The 23947-nt window shown below is 44.7% G+C and overlaps 1 protein-coding gene and 2 long non-coding RNA genes across 3 annotated transcripts in view; 1 reads left to right on the forward strand and 2 right to left on the reverse strand.

Moving 5' to 3' along the window:
- Positions 1-23947, reverse strand: part of XXYLT1 (xyloside xylosyltransferase 1) — a gene marked incomplete at its 5' end in the record, with an annotated part of 213020 nt that overhangs the window by 130551 nt on the left and 58522 nt on the right. The gene's annotated exons all lie outside the window — the stretch shown is intronic.
- On the reverse strand, positions 575-2018 carry LOC120638490. The gene is made up of 2 exons (XR_005660184.1): positions 1940-2018; positions 575-824 (listed from the first exon to the last, which is right to left on the reverse strand). It is a non-coding gene; the product is annotated as an uncharacterized LOC120638490 (long non-coding RNA).
- LOC114813236 lies at positions 1450-15547 on the forward strand. The gene is made up of 2 exons (XR_003760910.1): positions 1450-1489; positions 15258-15547. It is a non-coding gene; the product is annotated as an uncharacterized LOC114813236 (long non-coding RNA).

Raw genomic sequence — 23947 nt, forward strand, 5'->3', positions numbered from 1 at the left:
AGGTTGGCTGCTTTTGAGATGGGATTTTTGTGTCTGTTTCTATCATCTACTTATAATGATAATAATAACAGTGGTATTTGTTAAGCACTTACTATATATCAGGCACTGTAATAAACACTGGGGCAGGAGGCTCATTGTGGGCGGGAAATGTGTCTACCAACTCTCATACTTTCCCAAGCGCTTTCGTATAGTGCTCTGTACACAGTAAGTGCTCAGTAAATACGACTGACTGTTGGATTGATTCGGTTTGTGGTTGGAAGTATCAAAAAGTGCAACTATGCATTACTATTGTTTGGGATTGAAAGTATTAAAAAAATGATTTTTAAAATGCACGTAAATCACATATTTTAGCTTCCAGGGATACCTCAATCTGTGCCCCAAGCCCCTGTGACCTCCATCCACGTCTGAATGTGCCACGTTTACGCACAACCCACACCCGTCAAATCACCACAGATTGTTGAACTTGGATAAAATCCTTACAGTTATTTTTTCCTTGAGGAATGACAAATAAAATTACATATAAAACAGTTCATTAGCTAGAGGAGGAAAGGGGAAATGCTTCAAGTAGAAAAGATAGAGCCTCCTTCCATTCCTTTTATTTTCATTACACAGATGTGAGTTTGTGGTCTTTCGTTTTCTGTCCAGTTTGCATAGATTTCTCCCAACTGCTGACAACTCAAGGCTTTATTTTCTCTTTTCCAATGACCAGCAACGTCTTCTCTTTCCTACTTGAACAGCATTTTATCATTCCTCATCAATGTTCCGTTGGATTTTTGGTCTTGGCCCACCATCAGTGTTTAGTATTTTTTCCGGGACCCTGTGGGCTGAGTGTGACAGCAGCGGTTTTCAGAGACTAACGATCCCAGTCCCATTAAAGACAGCCCAGCTAGCACTAGATCCTCTGAAAGGAAAACTTCAGCTCGCTGTGGGCAGTGAATGTGTCTGTTTATATTGTACTCTCCCAAACACTTAGTACAGTGCTCTGCACCCAGTAAGCACTCAGTAAATATGACTGAACGAATGAATTCAGAAATGCTCCTTTCCAAGTTTATTAATTGAATTCAAATTCTCAGACTACCTGAGCCTAAACAAAAGTTAGCAGACTTTTATACAAACTCTTTTTGGGTGGTTTTTTTTTAATGGAGCTTGTTATGTGCCAGGCATTGTACTAAGTACAGAGGTAGACAAGGTAATTAGATTGGACACCATCCCTGTCCCACATGGGGCTTACAGACTAAGTCGGAGGAAGGAGGACTTAATTCTGATTTTACAGATGAGGTAACCAAGGCTCGGAGAAGTTAAGCGACTTACCCAAGGTCACGCAGCGGACAAGTTGCGGAGCCAGGATTGCAAGGGATTGCAGTGACAATCTATTTAAAAATGCGACATGCCAATTCACAAGGCAGAGCTAATTCCAATTTCCTAAATCCGCTCACAACTTATTCACAGGTCGGAGCATCAGTGGATTTGATTCTTTCCAGACAGTCAGGTAAATAATAAACCCAACATTGCACAGCAGCAGAAAAGTAATATACCTCTTTTTGGTGTAGCATGAGTGATTGACACTTCTGGATCCTGGAATGAGGTACTGCTATTTATTGATCACCCACTTGGTACGCAGAGCACTGTATTAGGAGTTTAGGGTATTAAGAATAAGGAAGAGGCACATTCCTTGCCCACAGGGAGCTTACAATCTAGGAGACTAGTTTCATTTCTGAGGGGCTGAGGAGGGTTGGCTATAAAGGAGGTTCAAATTCTGAATCCACGAGATTTTTTTTTTAAAAAAAAGAAAGGCACACTAGTACAAAAATATGTACGTGAGTGGTACTGCACACACAGAACGTTATTTTTTTATGTGGGATTTTCTTTAGTTTTGTTCTTCTACTGATTTTTGGCAAGTAGAAGGAAAAAAAAAGATTCCACCCCTTATTACACTAACCTGAATACCACATGCCGCCATGGTTTAGTCAAAGGGAGAAGAGTCAAGCAATAACTGCCATTAACAAGGTCTCACACAGTATTCCGTTTCCTGATGATGAACTGAGACCACCACCCCGCCACACACCTCACAATGTATGTCATTCTAGACTGTAAGCTCGTTGTGGGCTGGGAATGTGTCAAGCAACTTCACTGTACTGTACTCTCCCAAGTGCTTACTTAGTACAGCGCTCTAAACGTGGTAAGCTGAATAAATACCACTGATTGATTAATTGATTGACGTGAGCTGTTGGCCCTAGTGAACTGGGCCAGAGAGGGCAAGTGGTTCAGGAAAACTCATTATCATGCCTGAAAAACAAACGTACACACGTCCTGCTGGCAATAGGGTAAAGACCTTTCCTCTCCCTTCAACCCAAAAGTCCTCCGCAACACAGAAAGTCTTTGCTTAGGTCTCTTGCTGAAAGAGAGCCCTTCTGACTCCCATGCTCGTGCACTATCCACTAGGGACACACTGTTTCTCTGAGCAGGAACGAGAAGTGGATGACCTATTTTCCCAGTTTCTCAAAACAGGTATAATAATAATATTATTATTGTACTTTTTAATCCCTTGCTAGATTCCAAGCACCATTTTAAGCACTGGGATAGAAACGACTTAATCAAGTTGGACGCAGTTCATAATGTGCCACCCCAAATGAAAGGATTCTCCCTTCTCTTCTCTGCGACAATCATAATTTGTCACCCTGATCCTCTGCAGCCTCCTCCCACCCTGAACATCTGAGGAATTATGGAAGGGCGTGGCCACCTGGTCCCCTAAACTCTGGTTCATTTAATGGGAATTTTCCAGTTTTCTCTGCTTTACTGTTCTGAAACCACCTCAATGAGACCTAAACCGGACACATCATACCATCCCCCGCCTATTTTATCAGAAAGAAACATTTTTCTATCAGATCCTATATGATCTGACAGAAAGAGTGCACATTATTAATGATGCTATCAGACCTTGTATTTGAATAATACTTTTCGCCTGGGGTTGTTGAAGTCCAGCACTTTCCTGTGAGGCAGCTACATACTGTGGGAGATTTTATTATTGTCTGATCTTATAAATAGGCAGAGGTCCAGGGAGTCTAGAACATTTTTTTAAGGGGTGGGAGTGAAATAAAAAAGACAGATACATGTACTTCTTTGCCAGGCCATTTCAAAACCGTACACATCAAGATAAATTCACTTCAAAGGAAGTAAGCATGGTCTAGGGGAAAGAGCACGGATCTGGGAGTCAGAGGACATTGGGTTCTAATCCTAGTTCTGCCACTAGTTTGCTGAGTGACCTTGGGCAAGACAATAACTTCTCTGTGCCACTTACCTCATCTACAAAATAGGGATTCAATAGTACATTCAAAGTGAGCCTCATGTGGGAGAGGGATTAGGTCCAACCTGTCTTGTATCTACCCCAGTGCTTAGTACAATGCCTGACACATAGAAAGGGTTCAGCAAATACCATAAAAAAAAAACTCAGCTGACGTCCACTGATTAGTCAATCAACTGTATTTACTGAGCACTTACTAACTGCAGAGCACTGTATTAAAGAGTACAATTCAACAGAATTAGCAGATGTTGTGGGGCTGGGATAGGGGAGGAATACAGGGAGCAAGTCAGGGTGAAGCAGAAGGGAGTGGGAGAAGGGGAAAGGAGGGCTAGAATGTCTCCCATTTGTAACCTGAGACCCCAGAAACCAGCGCAGATCCAAGTGGATCCAAGAAAAAACTTCAGTTAAGAAAGCCACGTAAAACCCTCAGGAGAGAATAACGTTCTTCCCCATAGCCTGGCCGTTGTCAAATCCAGATGGCCTCCCAGCCCAAGTTTCGCAGTCACATACAAAGCTAAATATCACAACTGCCTTATAGGCACCAGGTTTCAGTCATATACAAAGCTGAACATCACGACATCCTTACAGACCCACACGGTCTGAAACTATCCTTTCCCTGGACAATAAGAATGACAACACTTTTTAAGTGCTATGTGCCAAGCACTGTACTAAGCACTGGGGAAGATACAAGATATTCAGGATAGGTCTAATCCCTGTCCCACAAGGGGCTGAGCAGGGAACGTGTCTATCAACTCTACTATACCGAGTGGTTTAAAGCCAATAGGAAGAAGTTTCTGTTTGATGCGGAGGTGGATGGACAACCGCTGGAGGTTCTTAAGGAGTGTGAAAACATGGCCTGAAAGTTTCTGGAAAAAGTGATCCAGGCAGCAAGAAGGAAGTATGGACGGGAATGGGGAGAGACAGGAGGTTGGGAGATCAGGAAGGAGACTGATGCAGCAGCCAAGGTGGGATAGCATTAATGCTTGGATTGATGCGGCAGCAGTTTGGAAGGGGAGGAAAGGGGGGATTTTAGCAATGCTGTGGAGGTAGAACTGACAGGATCTGGTGACTGACTGAATATGTGTATCCTCTCTAAATCAGGTTCAGACTCCCTGCGGAGCAGTTCCGTTTGTTCCCGCAGTTTAGCTAGCCTCTAAAAATAGATTTGTTAAAGGAGCTGAAGAGGGTTTCCAATTTATAACTTCCAGTTTGAATCTTCTCTACTTCTGAGTCACACCACCCAGAGAAGCAACACTGAACAAGGATCTGACATTCAAATCTTTCTTCTTGCCTCAGAACGATCCCGCCGACAGAGTGTTTCTGGGACCTTGGGTGAAAGATGTTGAAAGGTGGGAGAGAGTGCTCTCTTAGAGGCCAAAAAGCTCAGGGATAAGAGAGATAGATAAACCCTGGGATTGGCTAATCTCGTGAGCAGGAACAGCTCAGAGACATGAACGGACCAGATCTGTTGAGTAAGAGGTGCTATTTTTACATGGTCATTTTTCCAACTATAACCACACTCTATATTTCATTGTTTTGGGTGGATTTAAGAATCAGTTTCAGCTTTTCTTGTGGTTTAGCTTCCTGGACTTTTCTTAAACAATGGCCTATGTATTAAAAAAAAGAAAAAGAAAAAGAACATCTCCTTTGGCAAGGATTATCACAGTTTAACCTCTTCATGGAAGAAGCCAAGGTTTCTGGGTATTGGTTTTTCCGGTCTGTCAAACAGGAACACTATTGTCTGCAACTTTCCCTTGGACACTATTGGCAGACTAAAAATGAATTTGCACATTGGCTCATTGGATATCAGGCAAGACATAAGACAACATTTTTTTCTTTTATTGTCAATACCAAAGGCTGAATGATCCCATGAGTTATTTATTTAAAAATGCTCTGAGGGTTATTAGTCACTGCTGACAAAACAGTCAATGCCTTGATTAGCTGAATATTTATAACCCTACCCTAGGTTTTTCTGTCTAAAATATCTGCATTAGGTACAAATTAACTATCACATTTTGAAGTAAAAATTAGGACCCGCAGTCCTCCAGAAGGCAGTTATTAAAAAAGAAATTCACTTTCATTCCGGGCCAGTATTATTTGCTTAGTAGGAACTTCTTCGAACTTCTACTGCTACAAGTCTCCATGAAAATAAAGGCTTTTTGAATCCCCATTACACCATTATCCTTCTAACCAATACACTACTACTATGAGAAACTACATAGACAAATCAATCAATCAATGGCACTTACTATGCAGAGCACTGGATTAAGCAACTGGGAGAGTCCAATACAACAGAGTCGGTAGGCATGTTCCCAGTCCACAAAAAATATACAATCTAGAGAATATTTACCAGAATATTACCAGTTTTATCTACTGCCAGAGTCCAGCCGTGCTCGGGGCATTCCCCAGCTCCCTGGTCCATGGCAAATTCAGGCTCCCTTTTTGAGAAGCAGCATGGCGTGGTTGAGAGAGCTTGGGCTCCACCACTCGTCTATATGACCTTGGGTAAGTCACTTCACTTCTCAGTGGAAAGAGCCTGGGCTTGGGAGAGAGAGGTCATGGGTTTGAATACCGACTCCGCTCCTTGTCAGCTGTGTGACTGGCCAAGTCTCTTAACTTCTCTGTGCCTCAGTTACCTCATCTGTAAAATGGGAATTAAAACTGTGAGCCCCACGTGGGACAACCTGATCACCCTGTATCTCCCCCAGCACTTAGAATAGTGCTCTGGACATAGTAAGCGCTTAACAAATACCAACATAATTATTCTTATTATTATTCACTGGGCCTCAGTTACCTCATCTGTCAAATGAGGACTGAGACTGTGAGCCCCACATGGGACAGACACCAGATTTGCTGGTAGCCACCCCAGCACTTAGAACAGTACCTGACACACAGTAAGTGCTTAACAAATACCATAACTATTATTATTTATTATTTATTAACTTGGGAGCAAAAATGGAAAAACAGATCTCTGTTCAGGAGCTGCACCAAACAGGAGCATTTTCAGAATTATTCATACATTCATTCATTCGTATTCACTAAGCGCTTACTGTATGCAGAGCCCTTGGGAAAGTATGAAACAACAATAAACAGTGACAATTCCTAAACAGCAACGAACTCACTGGCTAGAGCGGGGGAGACAGAAATCAATACAAATAAACAGACAATAATACAAATAAATAAAATTACAGATAAATAACCACTGCCCAACTCCAAGCTCCAGATCTAAAACAGGCTTATTCCCTAAATAAAATCTGAACAAGTGAGCATAATAATAATAATAATGGCATCTAAATGCTTACTGTGTGTCAAACACTGTTCTAAGCGCTGGGGGAGATACAAGGTAATCAAGTTGTCCCACGTGGGGCTCATAGTCTTAATCCTCATTTTACAGATGAGGTAATTGAGGCACAGAGAAGTTAAGTGAATGAGCCCCAAATATTCTTTCTACGCAGGTCTGCCCAGCCCAAGCGGAGTGCTCTTCCTCAGCATTGACGACTCCCCGGTAGCTCGATCCCTCCTCTCAGGCCTGGCCCACAGACCCCGGGAAGTCCCCCGGCTCAATCCGCTCTTTAGCCCCTCCAGCTAAGCTAGGGGTCAGCCAGTCTCGCCTCCTACCTTATTTACTAGTGTTTCTCCTTCACCCCAAACTATCAGGAGTCAATAATTTCTTTTCCAGCACCCTCTGCCTGCTCCAAGACCCCAACCAAGCAGCGTGGCGCAGTGGAAAGAGCACGGGCTTTGGAGTCAGGGCTCATGAGTTCAAATCCCAGCTCTGCCACTTGTCAGCTGTATGACTGTGGGCAAGTCACTTAACTTCTCTGTGCCTCAGTTCCCTCATCTGTAAAATGGGGATTAAGACTGTGAGCCCCACGTGGGACAACCTGATTCCCCTGTGTTTACCCCAGCGCTTAGAACAGTGCTCTGCACATAGTAAGCGCTTAACAAATGCCAACATTATTATTATTATTATTATTAACCAAAACATCAATCAATCAATGGTATTTATTGAACACTTCATGTGTGCCGAGCACTGCACTAAGTGTTTGGGAGAGTACTGTGGACTGTAAGCTCCTTGTGGGCAAGGAATGTCTGTAAATTGTTATATTGTACTCTCCCATGCACTCAGTACGGTGCTTTGCACACAATAAACGCTCAATAAATATGTTTGAATGAATTGAATGAATAAATCAATTCAACAGAGTTGGTAGATTGAGTTCCCAGCCCACAACAAGTTTACAGTCTAGAGGGTGAGAGAGAAGTCTCCTCTTCCACTTTTAGGTCAATGAGCTGACATTTCTTCACCACTGGCTCTCTCCCTGCTTTTGTCTACAGTCAGTCAATTGCATTTATTGAGCACTTATTGTGTACAGAACACTGTACTAAGCACCCGGGAGGAGAGTACGATATAACAATAAAGAGACACACTGCCTGTGTTTCAGAGTCTCTACTGGAAAGTCTGTTACTGTGGACAGCATTATTTTCTAAGCAAGAAAACTAAGGGCCAGAAGTGACCTTTTCAAGGTCACCTGTTGAGTTGGGATCTAAACAAGATGAGCAACTTCCGATTCAGGGAAGCAGCGTGGCTTAGTGGATAGAGTACAGGTCTGGGAGTCAAAAGGACCTAAATTTTAATCACGGCTCTGCCACGAGTCTGCTGTGAGACCTTGGGCAAGTTACTTCACTTCTCTGGGCCTCAGTTCCCTCATCTGTAAAATGAGGATTAAGACTGTGAGCCCCATGTGGGTCAGGAACTGTGTCCAACCTGATTAACTTGTATCTACCCCAGTGCTTAGAACAGTGCTTGGCACAGAGTAAGCACTTAACAAGTACTATTATTATAATTATTATTATTCCCAGCCTGGAGCTCCATAACACTACCGATAATACGACAAGAACAAAAATATCCATCTCCAGGATTCAAACCCCTGTATCCATTCTTGAGCGGAAAACGGGAGCTTCGACTAAGAGGAACCAATCCTGAAAACCTGATCCATTTCTGGGTCGACTTTCTACCTCAGAAATGTCCTTTCTTACTGCTCTCTCGGTTCCTCTCTGCGGAGCCCTTTGGCCTACCCGGAAAAACAAAACCTGCCCTTCGTGAACTCGGAGACCTCAATGGGAGGGGGGCACTTGGAGGAAGGGGAGGCGGTGAAGGAGGTTAGACGAAGGAGGGAAGCAGCTGTTGTTTTTCAAAGCAGGAAACGCACCAGAAGTCACCTTTAATTTCAATATTCTAAAATGTCCTTTCTCTTTCCCTCTTCTCTCCCTTCCTCCCACTCCAATTCTATTCCATACTTTCATCTTGCCTTGATGCAACATTATCAAAAACATTGCTTTCCTCCTATCGGCCTCATCTGGACCAAGAAACAAAAAAAAAACCAAGTCCTCTTACGAGAGGGTATGAAAAACTCTCCCTCGGTTAACAAATAACCCTTCCTCTTCCCCATCACCGGTTTGACAATTCGGGGGTATAGTGTGCCGACTGGTTTGTCGGCCCCAGCCCCAGTCTGACCAGCCGGCCCTGGACCGGGAGACACTGCCAAATAATCCCCGCAGACAGCGAAAGGACTGTGGACGGGGGAGAGGCTCTAATCCCGTGGACGAGCAAACTCAAGTCGGGGGGATCGACCGTTCTCAGGCTGACCGATTTGGGATCCGGTCCAACTGAGCTGCAACTGGATTCTCGTCTGATCTGCTTCTGCGAGGATGCTGCTTGCCTGGCAGGGCCCTTTTATTGATGCCGGAAACTCTGTCTCGTCCACCCCACCCCCACGTTCCGGCCACCAAAACCAAAGTCCCACGGACACTAAAGGAAATACAGGCTGCCATCTACTGGCTCCCCATGAGTGCACAAAAAGGACCATCTTCTCCCTTTCGGGGAAGAGGAGCTTTACCTCATCCAGGGCCACCTTCTTTATGCACTGTGAGCCTCCCACCTACATCACAAACCACTTGTCGTGCTACAAGGAACCTACCTCATCAGCAGCAAGATAGGCGGTGATGGGGGTTATGTGGGATTAAAACTGACTTCCAAAATTAAGTGGGGGGGGGGGAATAACAGAAATCATTAAGCACCTACTCTAGGCAAAGCACTGGACTGAGCAAAGGGGGAAATACACAGGTGAGAGTTAGACAGGGTTCCTGGCCCCAAAGGGTTCACCATCGAAGAATATGGTGGGGAAGACAGGCACAAGAGCAAAGAGGAAATCACAAAAATGAGATTAGGATGACTATAAATACAAAAAGAGCAGTGGGGCAGTGGGGACAGAGGAGCAACGTTTCAGGTTCTCCACCGTTCGGTCCGACAGTCACCGCTGAATCCACGCCCACGGCCACGGCCTTCCCAATATTCCCAAGGCTGGAGTTTCCTCGCCCTTCTGGCTGGAGAAGGGGCCAAGGGTCATCCTGATGGTGTCGGGTTGGGGGCAGCCTCTCTCTCATAATAATAATGTTGGTATTTGTTAAGCGCTTACTATATGCAGAGCACTGTTCTAAGTGCCGGGGTAGATACAGGGTAATCAGGTTGTCCCATGTGAGGCTCACAGTCTTCATCCCCATTGTACAGATGAGGTCACTGAGGCACAGAGAAGCTAAGTGACTTGCCCACAGTCTCATAGCTGACAAGAAGCTCATGCAGCAGGGCCCTGGGGGGTTAGGGGTGCTACTTGTTATGGGCTCATGCAGTGGGAGTTTCCTCACCCTCCTGAGAGAGGAATTAAATCATTCTGCAGGACTAAAATCAGTCAGTCAGTCAAGGGAATTTACTTAGCGTTTACTGTGTGCAGAGCACTGTACTTGGGAGAGTACAGTTTAACAAGAGAACAGACACAATCTCTGCTAACAAAGAGCTTACAATACCATAAAAGTATATTTCTCAAAATTTTATTCCTACTGTTTATCCCCCAGGTACCTGTACTTTTCATCTAATTGCAGTTTGTGTTTTCTCTCCATCTCTTGTTAGGCCAGATATTTTTCAGGCTGGCTTGATCTATCTAGAATTGTAGGGCTGAGTGTGCAGTTCGATGTCTGGAAGAATAGTTTCTTCTTGGGAGGCCAAGGGAGGGCTGATTGATTGACTGACAAACAGCAGTCAGTTGATCAGTCAATCATATTTATTGAGTGTTAACTGTGTGTAGAGCTCTCTTCTAAGCTCTTGGGAGAGTGCAGTATAACAGAGTCGGTAGATGGGTTCCCTGCCCATAACAAGCTTACAGTTTAGTATCAAGCACCTTTCTATGCGCTGAGATAGATACAAGCTTATCAAGTCAGGTTGGAAACAGTCCCTGCCCCACATTAGGCTCACGGTCTAAGTAGGAAGGAGAAAAGGTATTTTATCCCCATTTTACAGTGGAGGAAACAGAGGCACAGAGAAGTTGAGTGACTTGCCTAAGTCACACAGCAGACAGGCTCATTGTGGGCAGGGAACGTGTCTACCAACTCTGTTATTACTATAGTATTGTACTCTCCCAACTGCTTAGTACACAGTAAATGCTCAATAAATACCAATGATTGATCGATTGACGCGGCGGAGCCTGGATTAAAACCCAGGTCCTCTGGCTTCCAGGCTAGTGTTCTTTCCACTAGGCCCTGCTGTTTCCCTTGATTCCCAAGCTGAATGAAAATCTGCATTATGTGGTGGGTGCTGGAGTAGTTCTCATGAGCAGAGCCAAAAGAGAGAGGAGTAGGGAAGCTTCAGGCCACAGCCTCATCTCGACCTCACACCCCATCCAATCAACTGAAGCTCATCCCATTGGTCAACTGTATTTACTGAGCACTTACTGAGTGCAGAACACTATACTAAGCATTTGGGAGAAGACAATATAACAAATAAACTGACAAACTCCCTGCCCCGACGAGCTTACAGTCTAGAGGGGGACATGGCTCTGACAATCTTCTCTTAGTTGAGGTACCAGGTATCATCAACCATCAGACTTTTGAACCTATTTATCCCCAACTTCAGCAACCATGTACACTCCTCTCTTTATTTTGACCCCTCTACTTGTAAATATTTTTAGGTTTGTCTCCCCTCTTAAAATATTAGTTCCTTGTGGGCAGAGAATATGTTACTTCTTTATTCTGTACTTGCCAAGCACCTAGGGCAGTGTAACACACCTAGGGGGTGATAAGTAAAGACTACCACTACTAACTGAGAGCTTACTATGTACAGAGCACTGTATTTCTGTTGCCCTTCACTCTTCACTTCCCACTAATCCCTGGGCTTGTTTCTTGTGGCAGGAACACTGTATACAAATGTGCTTCCTCAGAGGCTGTGCTCATAAAACACACTGGAAAGCACTCAGCTATAAAAGCAGGAGGAGAGGTGTTAAAAAAGGAAGGAGGGGAGGAAAGGAAAAGATGGGAAAGAACACAGGGTCGGGAATGAATTTTTCATTACAGAATATTATTTTGTTTCACATCTCTCTCTACTGAGTGTAAATTGGGGCTTACAGTGCGTCAGAAAACACAGTGAAGGAAAATATTGCAAAAAAAGGGAGGGGAAAGGTTTATATTATAGTCCGCAAGGAGTGAGGGTTGAAGAACACAAGATAGCACACAATGAGACCAAATTGGATCTAATTTGGGGAGGTCATTAATAATCGCGCATCAAAGGAATCAGAATATGAAGTTGTTCAAGGACAGCAAGATAATCTAACAAAAATTGAAAATTCTATGAGGTGGTACTATGTTTTAAGTCCATCCAGGTAAATGAATTTGCAGCGTAACCAATTAGGATTAAAAAGTCAATATCCACTGATGCAATTATTTCCATTGCCGACTGCTATTTAAAAGTGCTGAGCTGGCAACGGATTTCCCCAGTTCAATTAGTATACAGCTTAAAAACATGAAAAAAAAATCCAAGTTGTTTTTTCACTCTTTGGGGTAGATTTTATGTTATGTTTTATTTTATCATATAGTGAAAATACAAACTAGCTAATATCAAACTCAGAGTGGCCCTGAAGTTGATACAAAAAGAGATATGGAAAACACTCCCAAAATATACTGAGGACACCACTCGAAGTAGGTAATAATTATAATAATGTTAATGGCATTTGTGTAAGCACTTACTATATGTCAACCACTGTTCTAAGCGCTGGGGTACATAGAAGTTAATCAGGTTGGACAAAGTCCCTGTCCCATGTGGGGCTCACAGTCTCACTCCCCATTGGACAGATGAGGTAACTGAGGCACAGAGAAGTGAAATGACTTGCCCAAGGTCACACAAGTGGCAGATCTAGGATTAGAACACTCACCCTTCTGAAACTGAGGCACAGAGAAGTGAAGTGACTTGCCCAAGGTGACACAAGTGGCAGATCTAGGATTAGAACCCTCACCCTTCTGATTCCCAGGCCTGAGCTCTATCCATTAATCCACACTGCTTCTCAACAATTGCTAATGCTATTGCTCAACTATCACAGCTCGATTTTTCACCTCTTTCCCCTTAACGCTCCCCACCCCAGGACAGTCATTTATTGAGTTCATATCTCAGCCACAAAGCAGAGACACCCAACCCACTCACTACTTCCCTTAACTCCACCCTGGCTTATCTGAAAATACCCTCTAAGAAGGTAAGCAACAGTACATTCATTCATTCAGTAGTATTTATTGAGCTCTTTCGGTGTGCAGAGCACTCTACTAAGTGGCTGGGAGCATGCAATACAAATAATAATAATAATGTTGGTATTTGTTAAGCGCTTACTATGTGCAGAGCACTGTTCTAAGCGCTGGAGTAGACACAGGGGAATCAGGTTGTCTCACGTGGGGCTCACAGTCTTAATCCCCATTTTACAGATGAGGTAACTGAGGCCCGGAGAAGTTAAGTGACTTGGCCACAGTCACACAGCTGACAAGTGGCAGAGCTGGGATTCGAACCCATGACCTCTGACTCCAAAGCCCGTGCTCTTTCCACTGAGCCACCACAGTACATGCCCACCACGGTCAGATACAATTGGGACACTCAGAGGGAATCTGTGTCAGAGTCTGTCAATCATATTTGAGCACTTAATAGGTGCAGAGCACTGTATTAAGCATTTGGGAGAGTACTACAATAAACAGACACATTCCCTGCCCACAGCAAGCTTAAAGTTTAGAGGGGGGAGACAGACATTAATACAAATAAATAAAGTACACCTATGGACATAAGTGCTATGGGGCTGGGAGGGAGGATAAATAAAGGGAGCAAGTCAGGGCGAAATAGGAGTGGCAGAAGAAGAAAGGAGGGCTTAGTCAGGGAAGGCCTCTTGGAGGAGATGAGCCTTTAGGAAGGCTTTGAAGAGGGGAAGAAGCAAGAGGCATCATCTCTGGGAGATAAGGAAAGCTGGCACAGCCCGAAGGTGTCATGTGGTAAAATGCCACTCAGCACACTCGGCCTAGAGACTGAATTAATCATATAAAATAAAAATAAACATTGGTATTTGTTAAGTGCTTACTATATGCAGAGCAGTGTTCTAAGCACTGGGGTAGATATCGGGTTGTTCCACATGAGGCTCACAGTTAATCCCCATTTTACAGATGAGGTAACTGAGGCAGAGAGAAGTTAAGTGACTTGCCCACAGTCACACAGCTGACAAGTGGCAGAGCCTGGATTCGAACCCATGACCTCTAACTCCCAAGCCCGGGCTCTTTCCGCTGAGTCACGGTGCTTCTGTTACACAGGGGACACAGGGGCAGAAATCGCCACCGGCATTTCCCAACCAATAGCTCAATCAACTGCATTTATTGAGTGTTTACTGTGCGCGCAATACTGAATTAAATGGTTGGGAGAGTACAACAGAGTGGGTAGACAAAGTCCCTGCCCACAAAGGCTTACAGTCTATAAATCTTATAGGTCGCCCCCGGGTGAGAGAAATTTGGAGGGCGATAATTTTTCAGGGAAAAGGAAAATAAATTTGAAACATTTTCTATGACAAATATAACATACTTGAAATATATTTTTTCAATCACCATTTTGGCCCTACAAATTCTGTGAGCCCAGTGCAATCCAGTAGCCAATGGAGCAGGATTTCTTGAGGGATCACGGTGGCTGGAAAGACAGGCCATCTCTAACACACAGCGGTGCATATGTCAGTTAGTCAACTGTATTTCCTGAGCATTTCCCGTGTGCAGAGCACTATACTAAGTACTTGGGAGAGTAGCGTGGAACAATAAACGGACACGTTCATTGCCCACAATGATCTTACAGTCTAGAGAGGGAGACAGACTTGAATCTAAATGAATAAATTACAGATACGAAAATATCTGTAAAAATACGTGGGAGAATGTTTTTTTTGTCCAATTATTAAATTAAGGGACAGCAACAAGCTTGGTATCTACAGGTTCCTCAAAAGCAAATCCACCGATAGCACAGCCAGGGACAGTGAAACCCCTCCAAGGATTTCAGACCCGGCCCACTGCCCTTCACAACCCCAAAGTCCAAGAGATTGTTTTAACAGCATTATCACTGTTTGTTTGCTTTCTTAAAATGGTATTTGTTACGTGCTTATCTTGGGCTCGGAGTTGGGTTAGATACAAGATAATCAGGTTGGGCACAGTCCATGCACCACATGGGGCTCACAGTCCTAATCCCCATTTTCCAGATGAGGTAACTGAGGTCCAGAGAAGTGAAGTGACTCACCCAAGATCACCCAGCAGACAAATGGAAAAGCCAGGATTAGATACCAGGTCCCCTGACTTCTATAGCGTAGTGGATAGAGCATGGGCCAGGGAGTCTGAAGATCACGGGTTCTAACTCCGGCTCCACCACTTGTCTGCTGTGAGACCTTGGGCAACTCACTTCACTTCTCCGGACCTCAGTTACCTCATCTGTAAAATGGGGATTGAGACTGTGAGCCCCACATGGGACAGGGACTGTGTAACTTGATTTGCTTGTATCCATCTCAATGCTTAATACGTGCCTGGTACAAAGTAAACACTTGACAGATACCATCATTGTTATTATTATTATTATTTTCACTAGGCCACGCTGCTTCTCAACTCTCCGATACGGTGGTCTAACACTAATCTGCTTCACAACACTCCTTACGAAGTCATCGGCGGGAAGAACATCTTGGTTTGGCAAGGAGGACCTCCAGGGAGTAAAGAAGCCGAAATCTGCCCAAAGAGAGGAAAAATCGCAACTAAGGAAAAATGTTGAGCATTCTCCTTTTCAACGTTCATAAAGCCGAGCGTCAGAGAGCGAAACTCCCTATACTCTACCCGACCTGGGAAAGGGGAACGTCCCAATAAAGATGACATCCTGCCATCGAATGGCCATTTCACCGCGTGAGAAAAAGATCTCTGTGGAAAAGCCAGGAGTAACTCGCTACTTTCTCAGATTTCTCCTATGGCGTTTAAACCCGACATCCATGTTTTATCGGGAAACTATGTCACTGCTGATAAAGGCTGTCGGGCAAAGGCTGGGACTTCCGGATAAGTCTGTCAGGATTCAGGCCCCGGGACTGATTATCGATTTTAGGAAAGGTTAACTTGTAAATCAGCTTGAAACCAAGAGCCAAAACAATCCTGAGCATACTAATCCCAGAGGGCATGGTTAGATGATGAATATGGGCAAACATTATTACATGATGGATGGTACTTGAAAAGAATCAATACTCTCTGATATTAAAAAAAAATACATATCTAGATGATCAGTTCTTTCTCAATAGTCTGTTCCATGAGGCGCTTTGATAGTGGATGTAGTGTGTGCATGAATTTTAGGTTGAGAAGAGAGGCTCACAAGAAAAATATCGAACAGTCGCCAATCAAAATGAGATTGTGATTGAAGAGTTTATGAGAGAAGCAGCTAGCATGCCAGGAACAACACGGGAGAATATCATTATTATTATGGCATTTGAAAAGTGCTTACCATGTGTTCTAAGTGCTGTTCTAAGCACTGGGGTAGATACCAGATAACCAGGTTAGACACAGTCCCTGTCCCACGAGGGGCTCACAGTCTAGGTAGGAGGGAGGATTTAATCCCCAATTTTACAGATGAGGAAACTGAGGCACTGAGAAGTTAAGTGATTTGCCCAAGGTCATATAGCAGGCACATGGAGAAGCGGGGATTAGAGGTGCAATGATCGGCATATTCATCATTTTTTCTCCTCCAAAAATTTGTTGATCTTCAGACCTCACGGTCCTACTGGCCTTGCATACGTGAGATTTAACGCTATAGAGAATTCAATATTAATCAAGAGTATTTGTGATTTGAATTACATTTTAAAGCCTGACAATTGCTCTTCGGCAAATAAGATTACCTCTTCCTGGCCAAAATTAGATATAAGAATCGAAGGGGTATGAGAATACCAAATGAGTGTCCAAAGTAAACAAATCTTTCAAAGGGCTCAGACAAAAATATGCCAGACTGCAGTTAATTGGATCTATAACTTAAGAGTAATGGGACCAGGGAAGTAGAAGAGGAAAACAGACCAGAGGCTACAGCCAGGAAAGTTACAACTAACTAGAACCGAGTCAACAGAAAGTATTGACACATATCGGGAGGGAGAAATTCAGTGATTTCCTCCACACTATGGATCTGAAGTCCAATCAAACCACAGGAGAAGCTGATAAAGATCCCCTTTTCACAATGGATCGATTTTCAGAGAGACCTCTCAGTTAGTTACCTCGAATATTCACCTCACCTACCTCTCTTTCAGGAGCTCCCTCTAACCAGCCCACCCTCCAATACTGACCATATTTCTCAAGGACCTTCTATTGTGCTAACGCCCTGTGCTAAGCGCGAACGGGGCAGCTACAAGATATTTCATTCATTCCATTCAATCGTACTTACTGAGCACTTACTGAGAAGCAGCATGACTTAGTGGAAAGAGCACGGGCTTGGGAGTCAGAGGGTGTGGGTTCTAATTCCGGCTCTGCCACTTGTCTGCTGTGTGATCTTGGACAAGCCACTTAACTTTTCTGTGCCTCCGTTACCTCATCTGTAAAATGGGGATTAAGACTGTGAGCCCCACATGGGACAACCTGATTGCCTTATCTACCCCAGCACTTAGAACAGTGCTTGACACACAGTAAGTGCTTAACAAATGCTATAATAATAATAATTATTATTATTACTATGTGCAGAACACTGTACTAAGCGCTTGGGAGAGTACAATACAACAATAAACAGACACATTCCCTGCCCACAACGAGCCTACAGTCTGCGGGGACGGTGAGAGTCATTAATACCAATAAATTGAGATATATACATAAGTGCTGTCAGGCTGGGAGGGGGGAAGAGCAAAGGGAGCAAGTCAGAGCCATGCAGAAAGGAGTGGGAGAAGAGGAAAGGAGGGAGTTAGTCTGGGAATGTCTCTTGGAGCAGATGTGCCTTCAATAAGGCTGTGAAAGGGGGAAGAGTAATTGTCAGATTTGAAGAGGGAGGGCGTTCCAGGCCAGAGGCAGGAGGTGGGCAAGGTAGCAGCGATAAGACAGGCGAGGGGGAGGCATGGTGAGAGGGCTAGCACTAGAGGAGCTCAGCATGTGGACTGGGTTGTAGTAGGAGAGTAGCGAGGTGAGGTAGGAGGGGACAAGGTGGTGGAGTGCTTTAAAGCCATTGGTGAGGAGTTTTTGCTTGATGTGAAGGTAGATGGGCAACCACTGGAGTTTTTTGAGGAGCGGGGGGATGTGTCCTGAACGTTTTTGTAGAAAACTGATCCAGGCAGCAGAATGAAGTATGGACTGGAGTGGGAGGAGACAGGAGGCTGGGAGGTCAGCAAGGAGGCTGATGCAATAATCCGGGTGGGAGAGGATGAGCGATTGTACTAACGTGTTAGCAGTTTGGATGGAGAGGAGAGGGCAGATTTTAGCGATAGTGTGAAGATGGGACCGATCTTAGTCCCAAGTCCCAAGTCTAATGATGGTGACAGGCCCAGCTGAAGTCCCGGCCTTCATGGCCTATAACGATGAAGTAACCTCCCAGGCTATGGGGGAAGCGGGGCAAGGAGGAGACAGGGGACATGGCGGTTTGTGGCCCAGGAGCAGTAGCTACTATCATGGTCTCCGCTTCCAGGAACCCGTCCCGATTGCTTCCCTTAGGTCTGGCTGGAGGCTGAAGGGGGAGAAATGCAGGTCCCGATGGCTGGATCAAGGGAAAAGCTTTGCTATCCTCAAAGGATCCTCAATTGTAGACGGCAGACTAGACTGCAGGCTCTAAGCTCATTGTGGGCAGGAAGGTGTCTGTTTACTGTTATACTGTACTCTCCCAAGCGCTTCATACAGTGCTCTGCACACTATAAGCACTCAATAAATACAACTGAATTGAATGATGCAGGGAAAGGCCCTGCTCACCCCCACCTTCCACAGGGAATGTGTCTGTTTATTGTTTTTTGAACTCTCCCAATCACTTAGTACAGTGCTCTGCACATAGTAAGCACTCCATAAATACAACTTAATGAATGAACTAATCTTGCTCGTCATCCAAAGGCCGGTGCCGTGACGGTGGCCTTTCCTCAACCTGTTGTTCCAGGGTTATAGTAAAAGTCAGTCAATTGCATTTATTTAGCACTTACTGTGTGCAAAGCACTGTATTAAGCGCTTGGGAGAGTATAGTATTCATTCCTTCATTCAACTGTATTTATTGAGCGCTTACTGTACTAAGTGCTTGGAAAGTACGATTCTGGACAAGTACAATTCAACAGTTTAATAAGAGACACATTCCCTACCCACAACGAGCTGGCTTCATAACTGCATCCTGAAAAGCATAAAGGGAATCAATATGAGTCAAGGGAAATGAGAAGGTTAGTGGCCCCTTGGAAAAAGAGTGGGCCTAAAGGTCAGGGAACCTGGGTTCTAATTCCGGCTCTTCCACTTGCCCGCAGAGTGGCCTTGGGCAAGTTACTAGCCTGCATCCTCCAACGCCTAGAGCAGTGTCTGGCACCAAGTAAGAGCTTAACAAATGCCACAATCATTATTGTGCTCAGTAGCTCAGCTTCCTCCCATGTAAAATGGGGACTAAATGCCCACCATGCTTTCCTCATAGACTATGAGCCATGTAGGATGGGGACTGCACTTCCCAAGTGCTTAGTACAGTGCTCTGCACACCGTAAGCGCTCAATAAATATGACTGAATGAATGACTGTGTCCGACCTGATTACCTTGAACCTACCCCAGCAGCTAGTACAGTGGTTGGCGCCTAGTAAATGCTTAACAAATACCACATCAATAATAATAATAATCATTATTGTTAGTGTTCATAAAATAAGATCACTGACTTGAAAAAAATCCTGTTCTGGTGACTAATAATTTAAGGAACCCCCTGGCAAGTTAAAACCAATCTGACAAGTGGGGACCTGCAGATGAGAAAGCTTTCCCTTCTGCCTGAAGAACCACCAGTTATTTCATTAGCTCAGAAAACGTCTTCCGAGTCGGGCTAATCAAAAGCCCTCTCCCATCAAGTGCTCCTATTTTTAGCCTCTCTCATGACAAATGTTCTTCAATATTGCTCTAAGCTAAAAGGATCCAACTCCTCCAATAGACTCCACAGAATTTGCCAGGGAGCAGTCTTAACTATAATTGCTCGACACATGTTGGTAACCATCATGGAGTATTTGTTTACTCAGACGCTTCACTCGGTCAAATTTCTGATGATCCATCTGTTTTTTTCCCATTTTATTTTCTTGCTCTCCGATAGAATTCTTGTGCCAAGATGCACGCACTCAACCGATAAAACCATCTGTTATGACAGGAAAGCAAAACTAGATTTAATTAAATCAACTATATTTAGGATGGCTCATAAAATGATGTTTTACTTAGATATAAAGGTTTGTTCCACTCTCCAACAGATTTTCAGAATTACAAAGGGCAAAAGAAACTGATGCTTCGAGTGGGTGATGGAATCAGGCAAGAAATTAAGAGCCATCTCTGTTCACTGAAAATAATAAAACAAGAGACTATAATTTTAACTATAATCTAGATGAAAAATCTTCCCATTAGGAACATTTGATACAAATGTGCTTTTGGAAGATAGTAATAATAATAGTAGTTGTTGTGGTAATAGTAAGTAGTAGCATCTGTTAAGTGTTTATTTTGTGCCACTGCTAAGAACTGGGGTAGATAAAGCACATCTCCTTCAAGAGGCCTTCCCCGATTAAGCCCCTCATTTCCTCTTCTCCCTCTCCCCTTCTGCTTCACCCTTCCACTTGGGTTTGCACCCTTTATTCACCTCTTAGCCTCCCACAGCACTTACGTACATACCCATCATTTATTTATTGATATTAACGCCTGTCTCCCCTGGCGCTTACTATGTGTCGGGCACTGTTCAAAATGCTGGGGTAGATACAAGATAACCGAGATGGACTGGGGCTTCCAGTCTCAATCCCCATTTTACAGATGAGGTGACTGAGGCCCAGAAAAGTGAAGTGACTTGCCCAAGGTCACTCAGCAGATAAATGGCAGAGGTGGGATTAGAAGCCAGGTCCTCTGATTCCCAGGCCCGTGCTCTTCCCACGAGGCTGCTCTGCTTCCCTGGCTTGTGAAAGGCGGGAAGCAGCAGCAACATCTAGGTGGTCAATCCCTGAGGAACCTAGAGTGGCTGGTGGTCCGGTCAGTGAGCTGTCCTTGCCTTTACCTACCACTCGCTGCGTGAGCTTGGGCAAATTACTTAACTTCTCTGTGCCTCAGTTTCCTCATCTGTCAAATGGGGATTCAATGCCTGTTCTCCCTCCTATATGAACTGTGAGCCTCAGGTAGAACAGGGACTGTGTCCAACCTACCAGTTTCCCAGCCGTTCTCCAACTTCCGTCACAGGCTCGTTTCCAAGCCAGCTCAGCCCTGCAAGCTCACCTTGTACAGCCAATCCAGCCCCCGCGCACAAAGAAAATGAATCGGTCCGGGGGGCATAAAATCCAGAAAGCGACTGTTTAAAGACAGCGGGCCACGGCCCAGAAGGGCTAACTAAGAGCAGGATACCCACGAGAGGCACCTAGAGAAGTGTCTGAGCAGCAGCAGGTCATGCAGGGCCACTTCTAGAGTGGGAGAAATGGCACCAGGCAGTTCTAATCCTTGTTCTGGCACTTGTCTGCTGTGTGACCTTGAGCGAGTCATTTCACTTCTCTGCAGCTCGGTTCCCTCAGCTGTAAAATGGGGATGAAGACTGGAAGCCCCATGTGGGACAGGGACTGTATCCAACCTAGTTAGTTTGACTCTACCCCAGAGCTCAGGACAGTGCCCGGCACATATGGAGAAGTTTAATCGTACCAAACTACCTACAAATTAAAGCTGCTCCCATGAGAGGGAGGGGGCCGCCTGGGGAGTGTGCTGCAGATCAATCATTCTATCAGTGGTATTCACTGGGCACTTCCTGGGTGCAGAGCATTGTACTAAGCACTTGGGAGACTACAAAAGAAGCGAGCAGATCTGAAGTAATAATAATAATAGTTAATAATAGTTATGGCTCCTGTTAAGCACTTACTATGTGCCAAGTACTATACTAAGTGCTGGGGAAGAAACAAGATAATCAGGTTGGACACAGTCCCAGAAGCTCACGTAGGAGGGAGAACAGGCACTGAATCCCCATTTGACAGATGAGGAAACTGAGGCATAGAGAAGTTAAGTGATTTCCCCCAAGGACATGCAGCAAGTAAGAGAAAGGGCTGGGATTACATTCTAGGTCTTCTGACTCCCAGTCCTGGGTTCTTTCCATTAAACCACCCCACCAGGTTCGACAAAAGAGGAACCCCTTTCTTTACAAACCTGTTGATGTGAAGGGGACAACATTTTCTCCCAGGGCCAAGAGAACTTCCTTTCCTGCATTTGCAAAATAAGCAGTTCCTGGCTTCCTGTTTCAAAGTACATCTTACAGTCGGGTCAATGCTGGAAACTTGGGGGATTGACTCGGTCAGATTTCTGGGAAGAACCAGGCACATTTTCAAAGAAGTCCGAGGTCAAGTGAGCCTGACTTGTGCTCTCCTGGGAGACCCTGAAAGGTTCAGGATAAATTCTGCGGGCAACCAGTTGCTGCCGGTAATAATAATAATAATGACTGTGGCATTGATTAAATGCTTAGTCTGTGCCAAACACTGTAGTAAGCACTGGCGTAGATACAAGATAATCAGGTGAGACACAGTCCCTGTCCCACACGGGGATCACAGTCAGTCAGTTGTATTTATTGAGCGCTTACAGTGGAAAGAGCCCAGGCTTGGGAGTGAGAGATCATGGGTTAGAACCCCGGCTCTGCCACTTGGCAGCTGTGTGACTGTGGGCAAGTCATTTAACTTCTCTGGGCCTCAGTTACCTCATCTGTAAAATGGGGATTGTGAGCCTCACGTGGTACAAACTGATTACCCTGTATCTACCCCAGCGCTTAGAACAGTGCTCTGCACATAATAAGCGCTTAACAAATACCAACATTATTATTATTATTATTACAAGACACTGGACTAAGCACTTGGGAGAGTGTAAAATAACAATAAATGGACACATTCCCTGTCCACAACAAGCTTATAGTGGAGAAGGGGAGACAGACATTAAGATAAATAAATTACAAATATGGACCTAAGTGCTGTGGTGCTGGGAGGGGGGATGAATAAGGGGAGCAAGTCAGGGCGACGCAGCAGTGGCGGGAAGAGGAAAGGAGGAAGTCTAAGCAGGAGGTAGAATAGGTATTTAATCTCCATTTTACAGATGAGGAAAATGAGGCACAGAGAAGCGAAGTGACCTGCCCAAGTTTACGCAGCAGGAAAGTGGAGGTGCCGGGATTACAACCCAGGTCCTCTGACTTCCAGGTGCATACAGTATCCGCTAGGCCTCGCTGCTTCTCTGAGTACATTCCTACTTCTTGACTAGATGGATGAGGCAACTGATCAGGCCTGGGCACCGAGCAGGAAGCAACATCCCAGGGGAAGCCACTATAACTCTAACGGGAATTTGGTCACTCGCAGTGGCGAGATCAGTGGCTGCCCCATGCTTCCAAGATCAAGGAAGCCATTTAAAATTAGAAATACATAAGAGGAAGTTGTGACTTCGCTCAGTATCAGCTCTCCTCCGCCTCTGCCTCACTGAGGAGACTCCATCCAGTCCTGCAGTCCTCCATCCCAGCGGGAAAGAGAAAAACACTCAACTGCCTGAGGGCTCCAGGAACCCCTGGGGACACTGGTGGCCCCTGTAGTGGCTACTGAAGTGGCTGTTGTGGCTATGGGTGTGCCCAGAACCCAGAGACCCAAGGACCCTGAAATTCTGCTCTTCTAGCCACAGCACCCTACTCATTTTGGTTTTAGTTTGACTCTTTGTGTTGTGCTTTAATGTTTCATCATTCTTGATGCATCTGTCTCCAATCCTTCTCCCCACTTAGGCTCTTTTCCCAACTGTGTATCCTCTCCCAGGACTTAATATGGTAAATGCTTAATAAATATCAATCCATCAATAGTATTTATTGAGTGCTTACCGTAGGCAGAGCACTGTACTAAGCACTTGGGAAAGAACTCTACAACAGAGGTGGTAGATAGGATCCTTTGCCCACAGGGAGCTCACAGACTTACAGGGGGAGAGAAATATCAGAGTAGCTTAGGAATTGGGGAAATAGTAGAATATAAGAATATTTATATAAGTACTGTGGGGCTGGGGTAAATATCGAAGTGCTTAATGGGTACACGGCCAAGTTCATAGTCGACATAGAGGGGAGGGCAGATAGGGAGAATGAAGGGTTCTGGGAATCTGGGAAAGACTCTTTGA

Source organism: Ornithorhynchus anatinus, chromosome 7, assembly GCF_004115215.2.
Source record: "Ornithorhynchus anatinus isolate Pmale09 chromosome 7, mOrnAna1.pri.v4, whole genome shotgun sequence".
NCBI lineage: Eukaryota > Metazoa > Chordata > Mammalia > Monotremata > Ornithorhynchidae > Ornithorhynchus > Ornithorhynchus anatinus.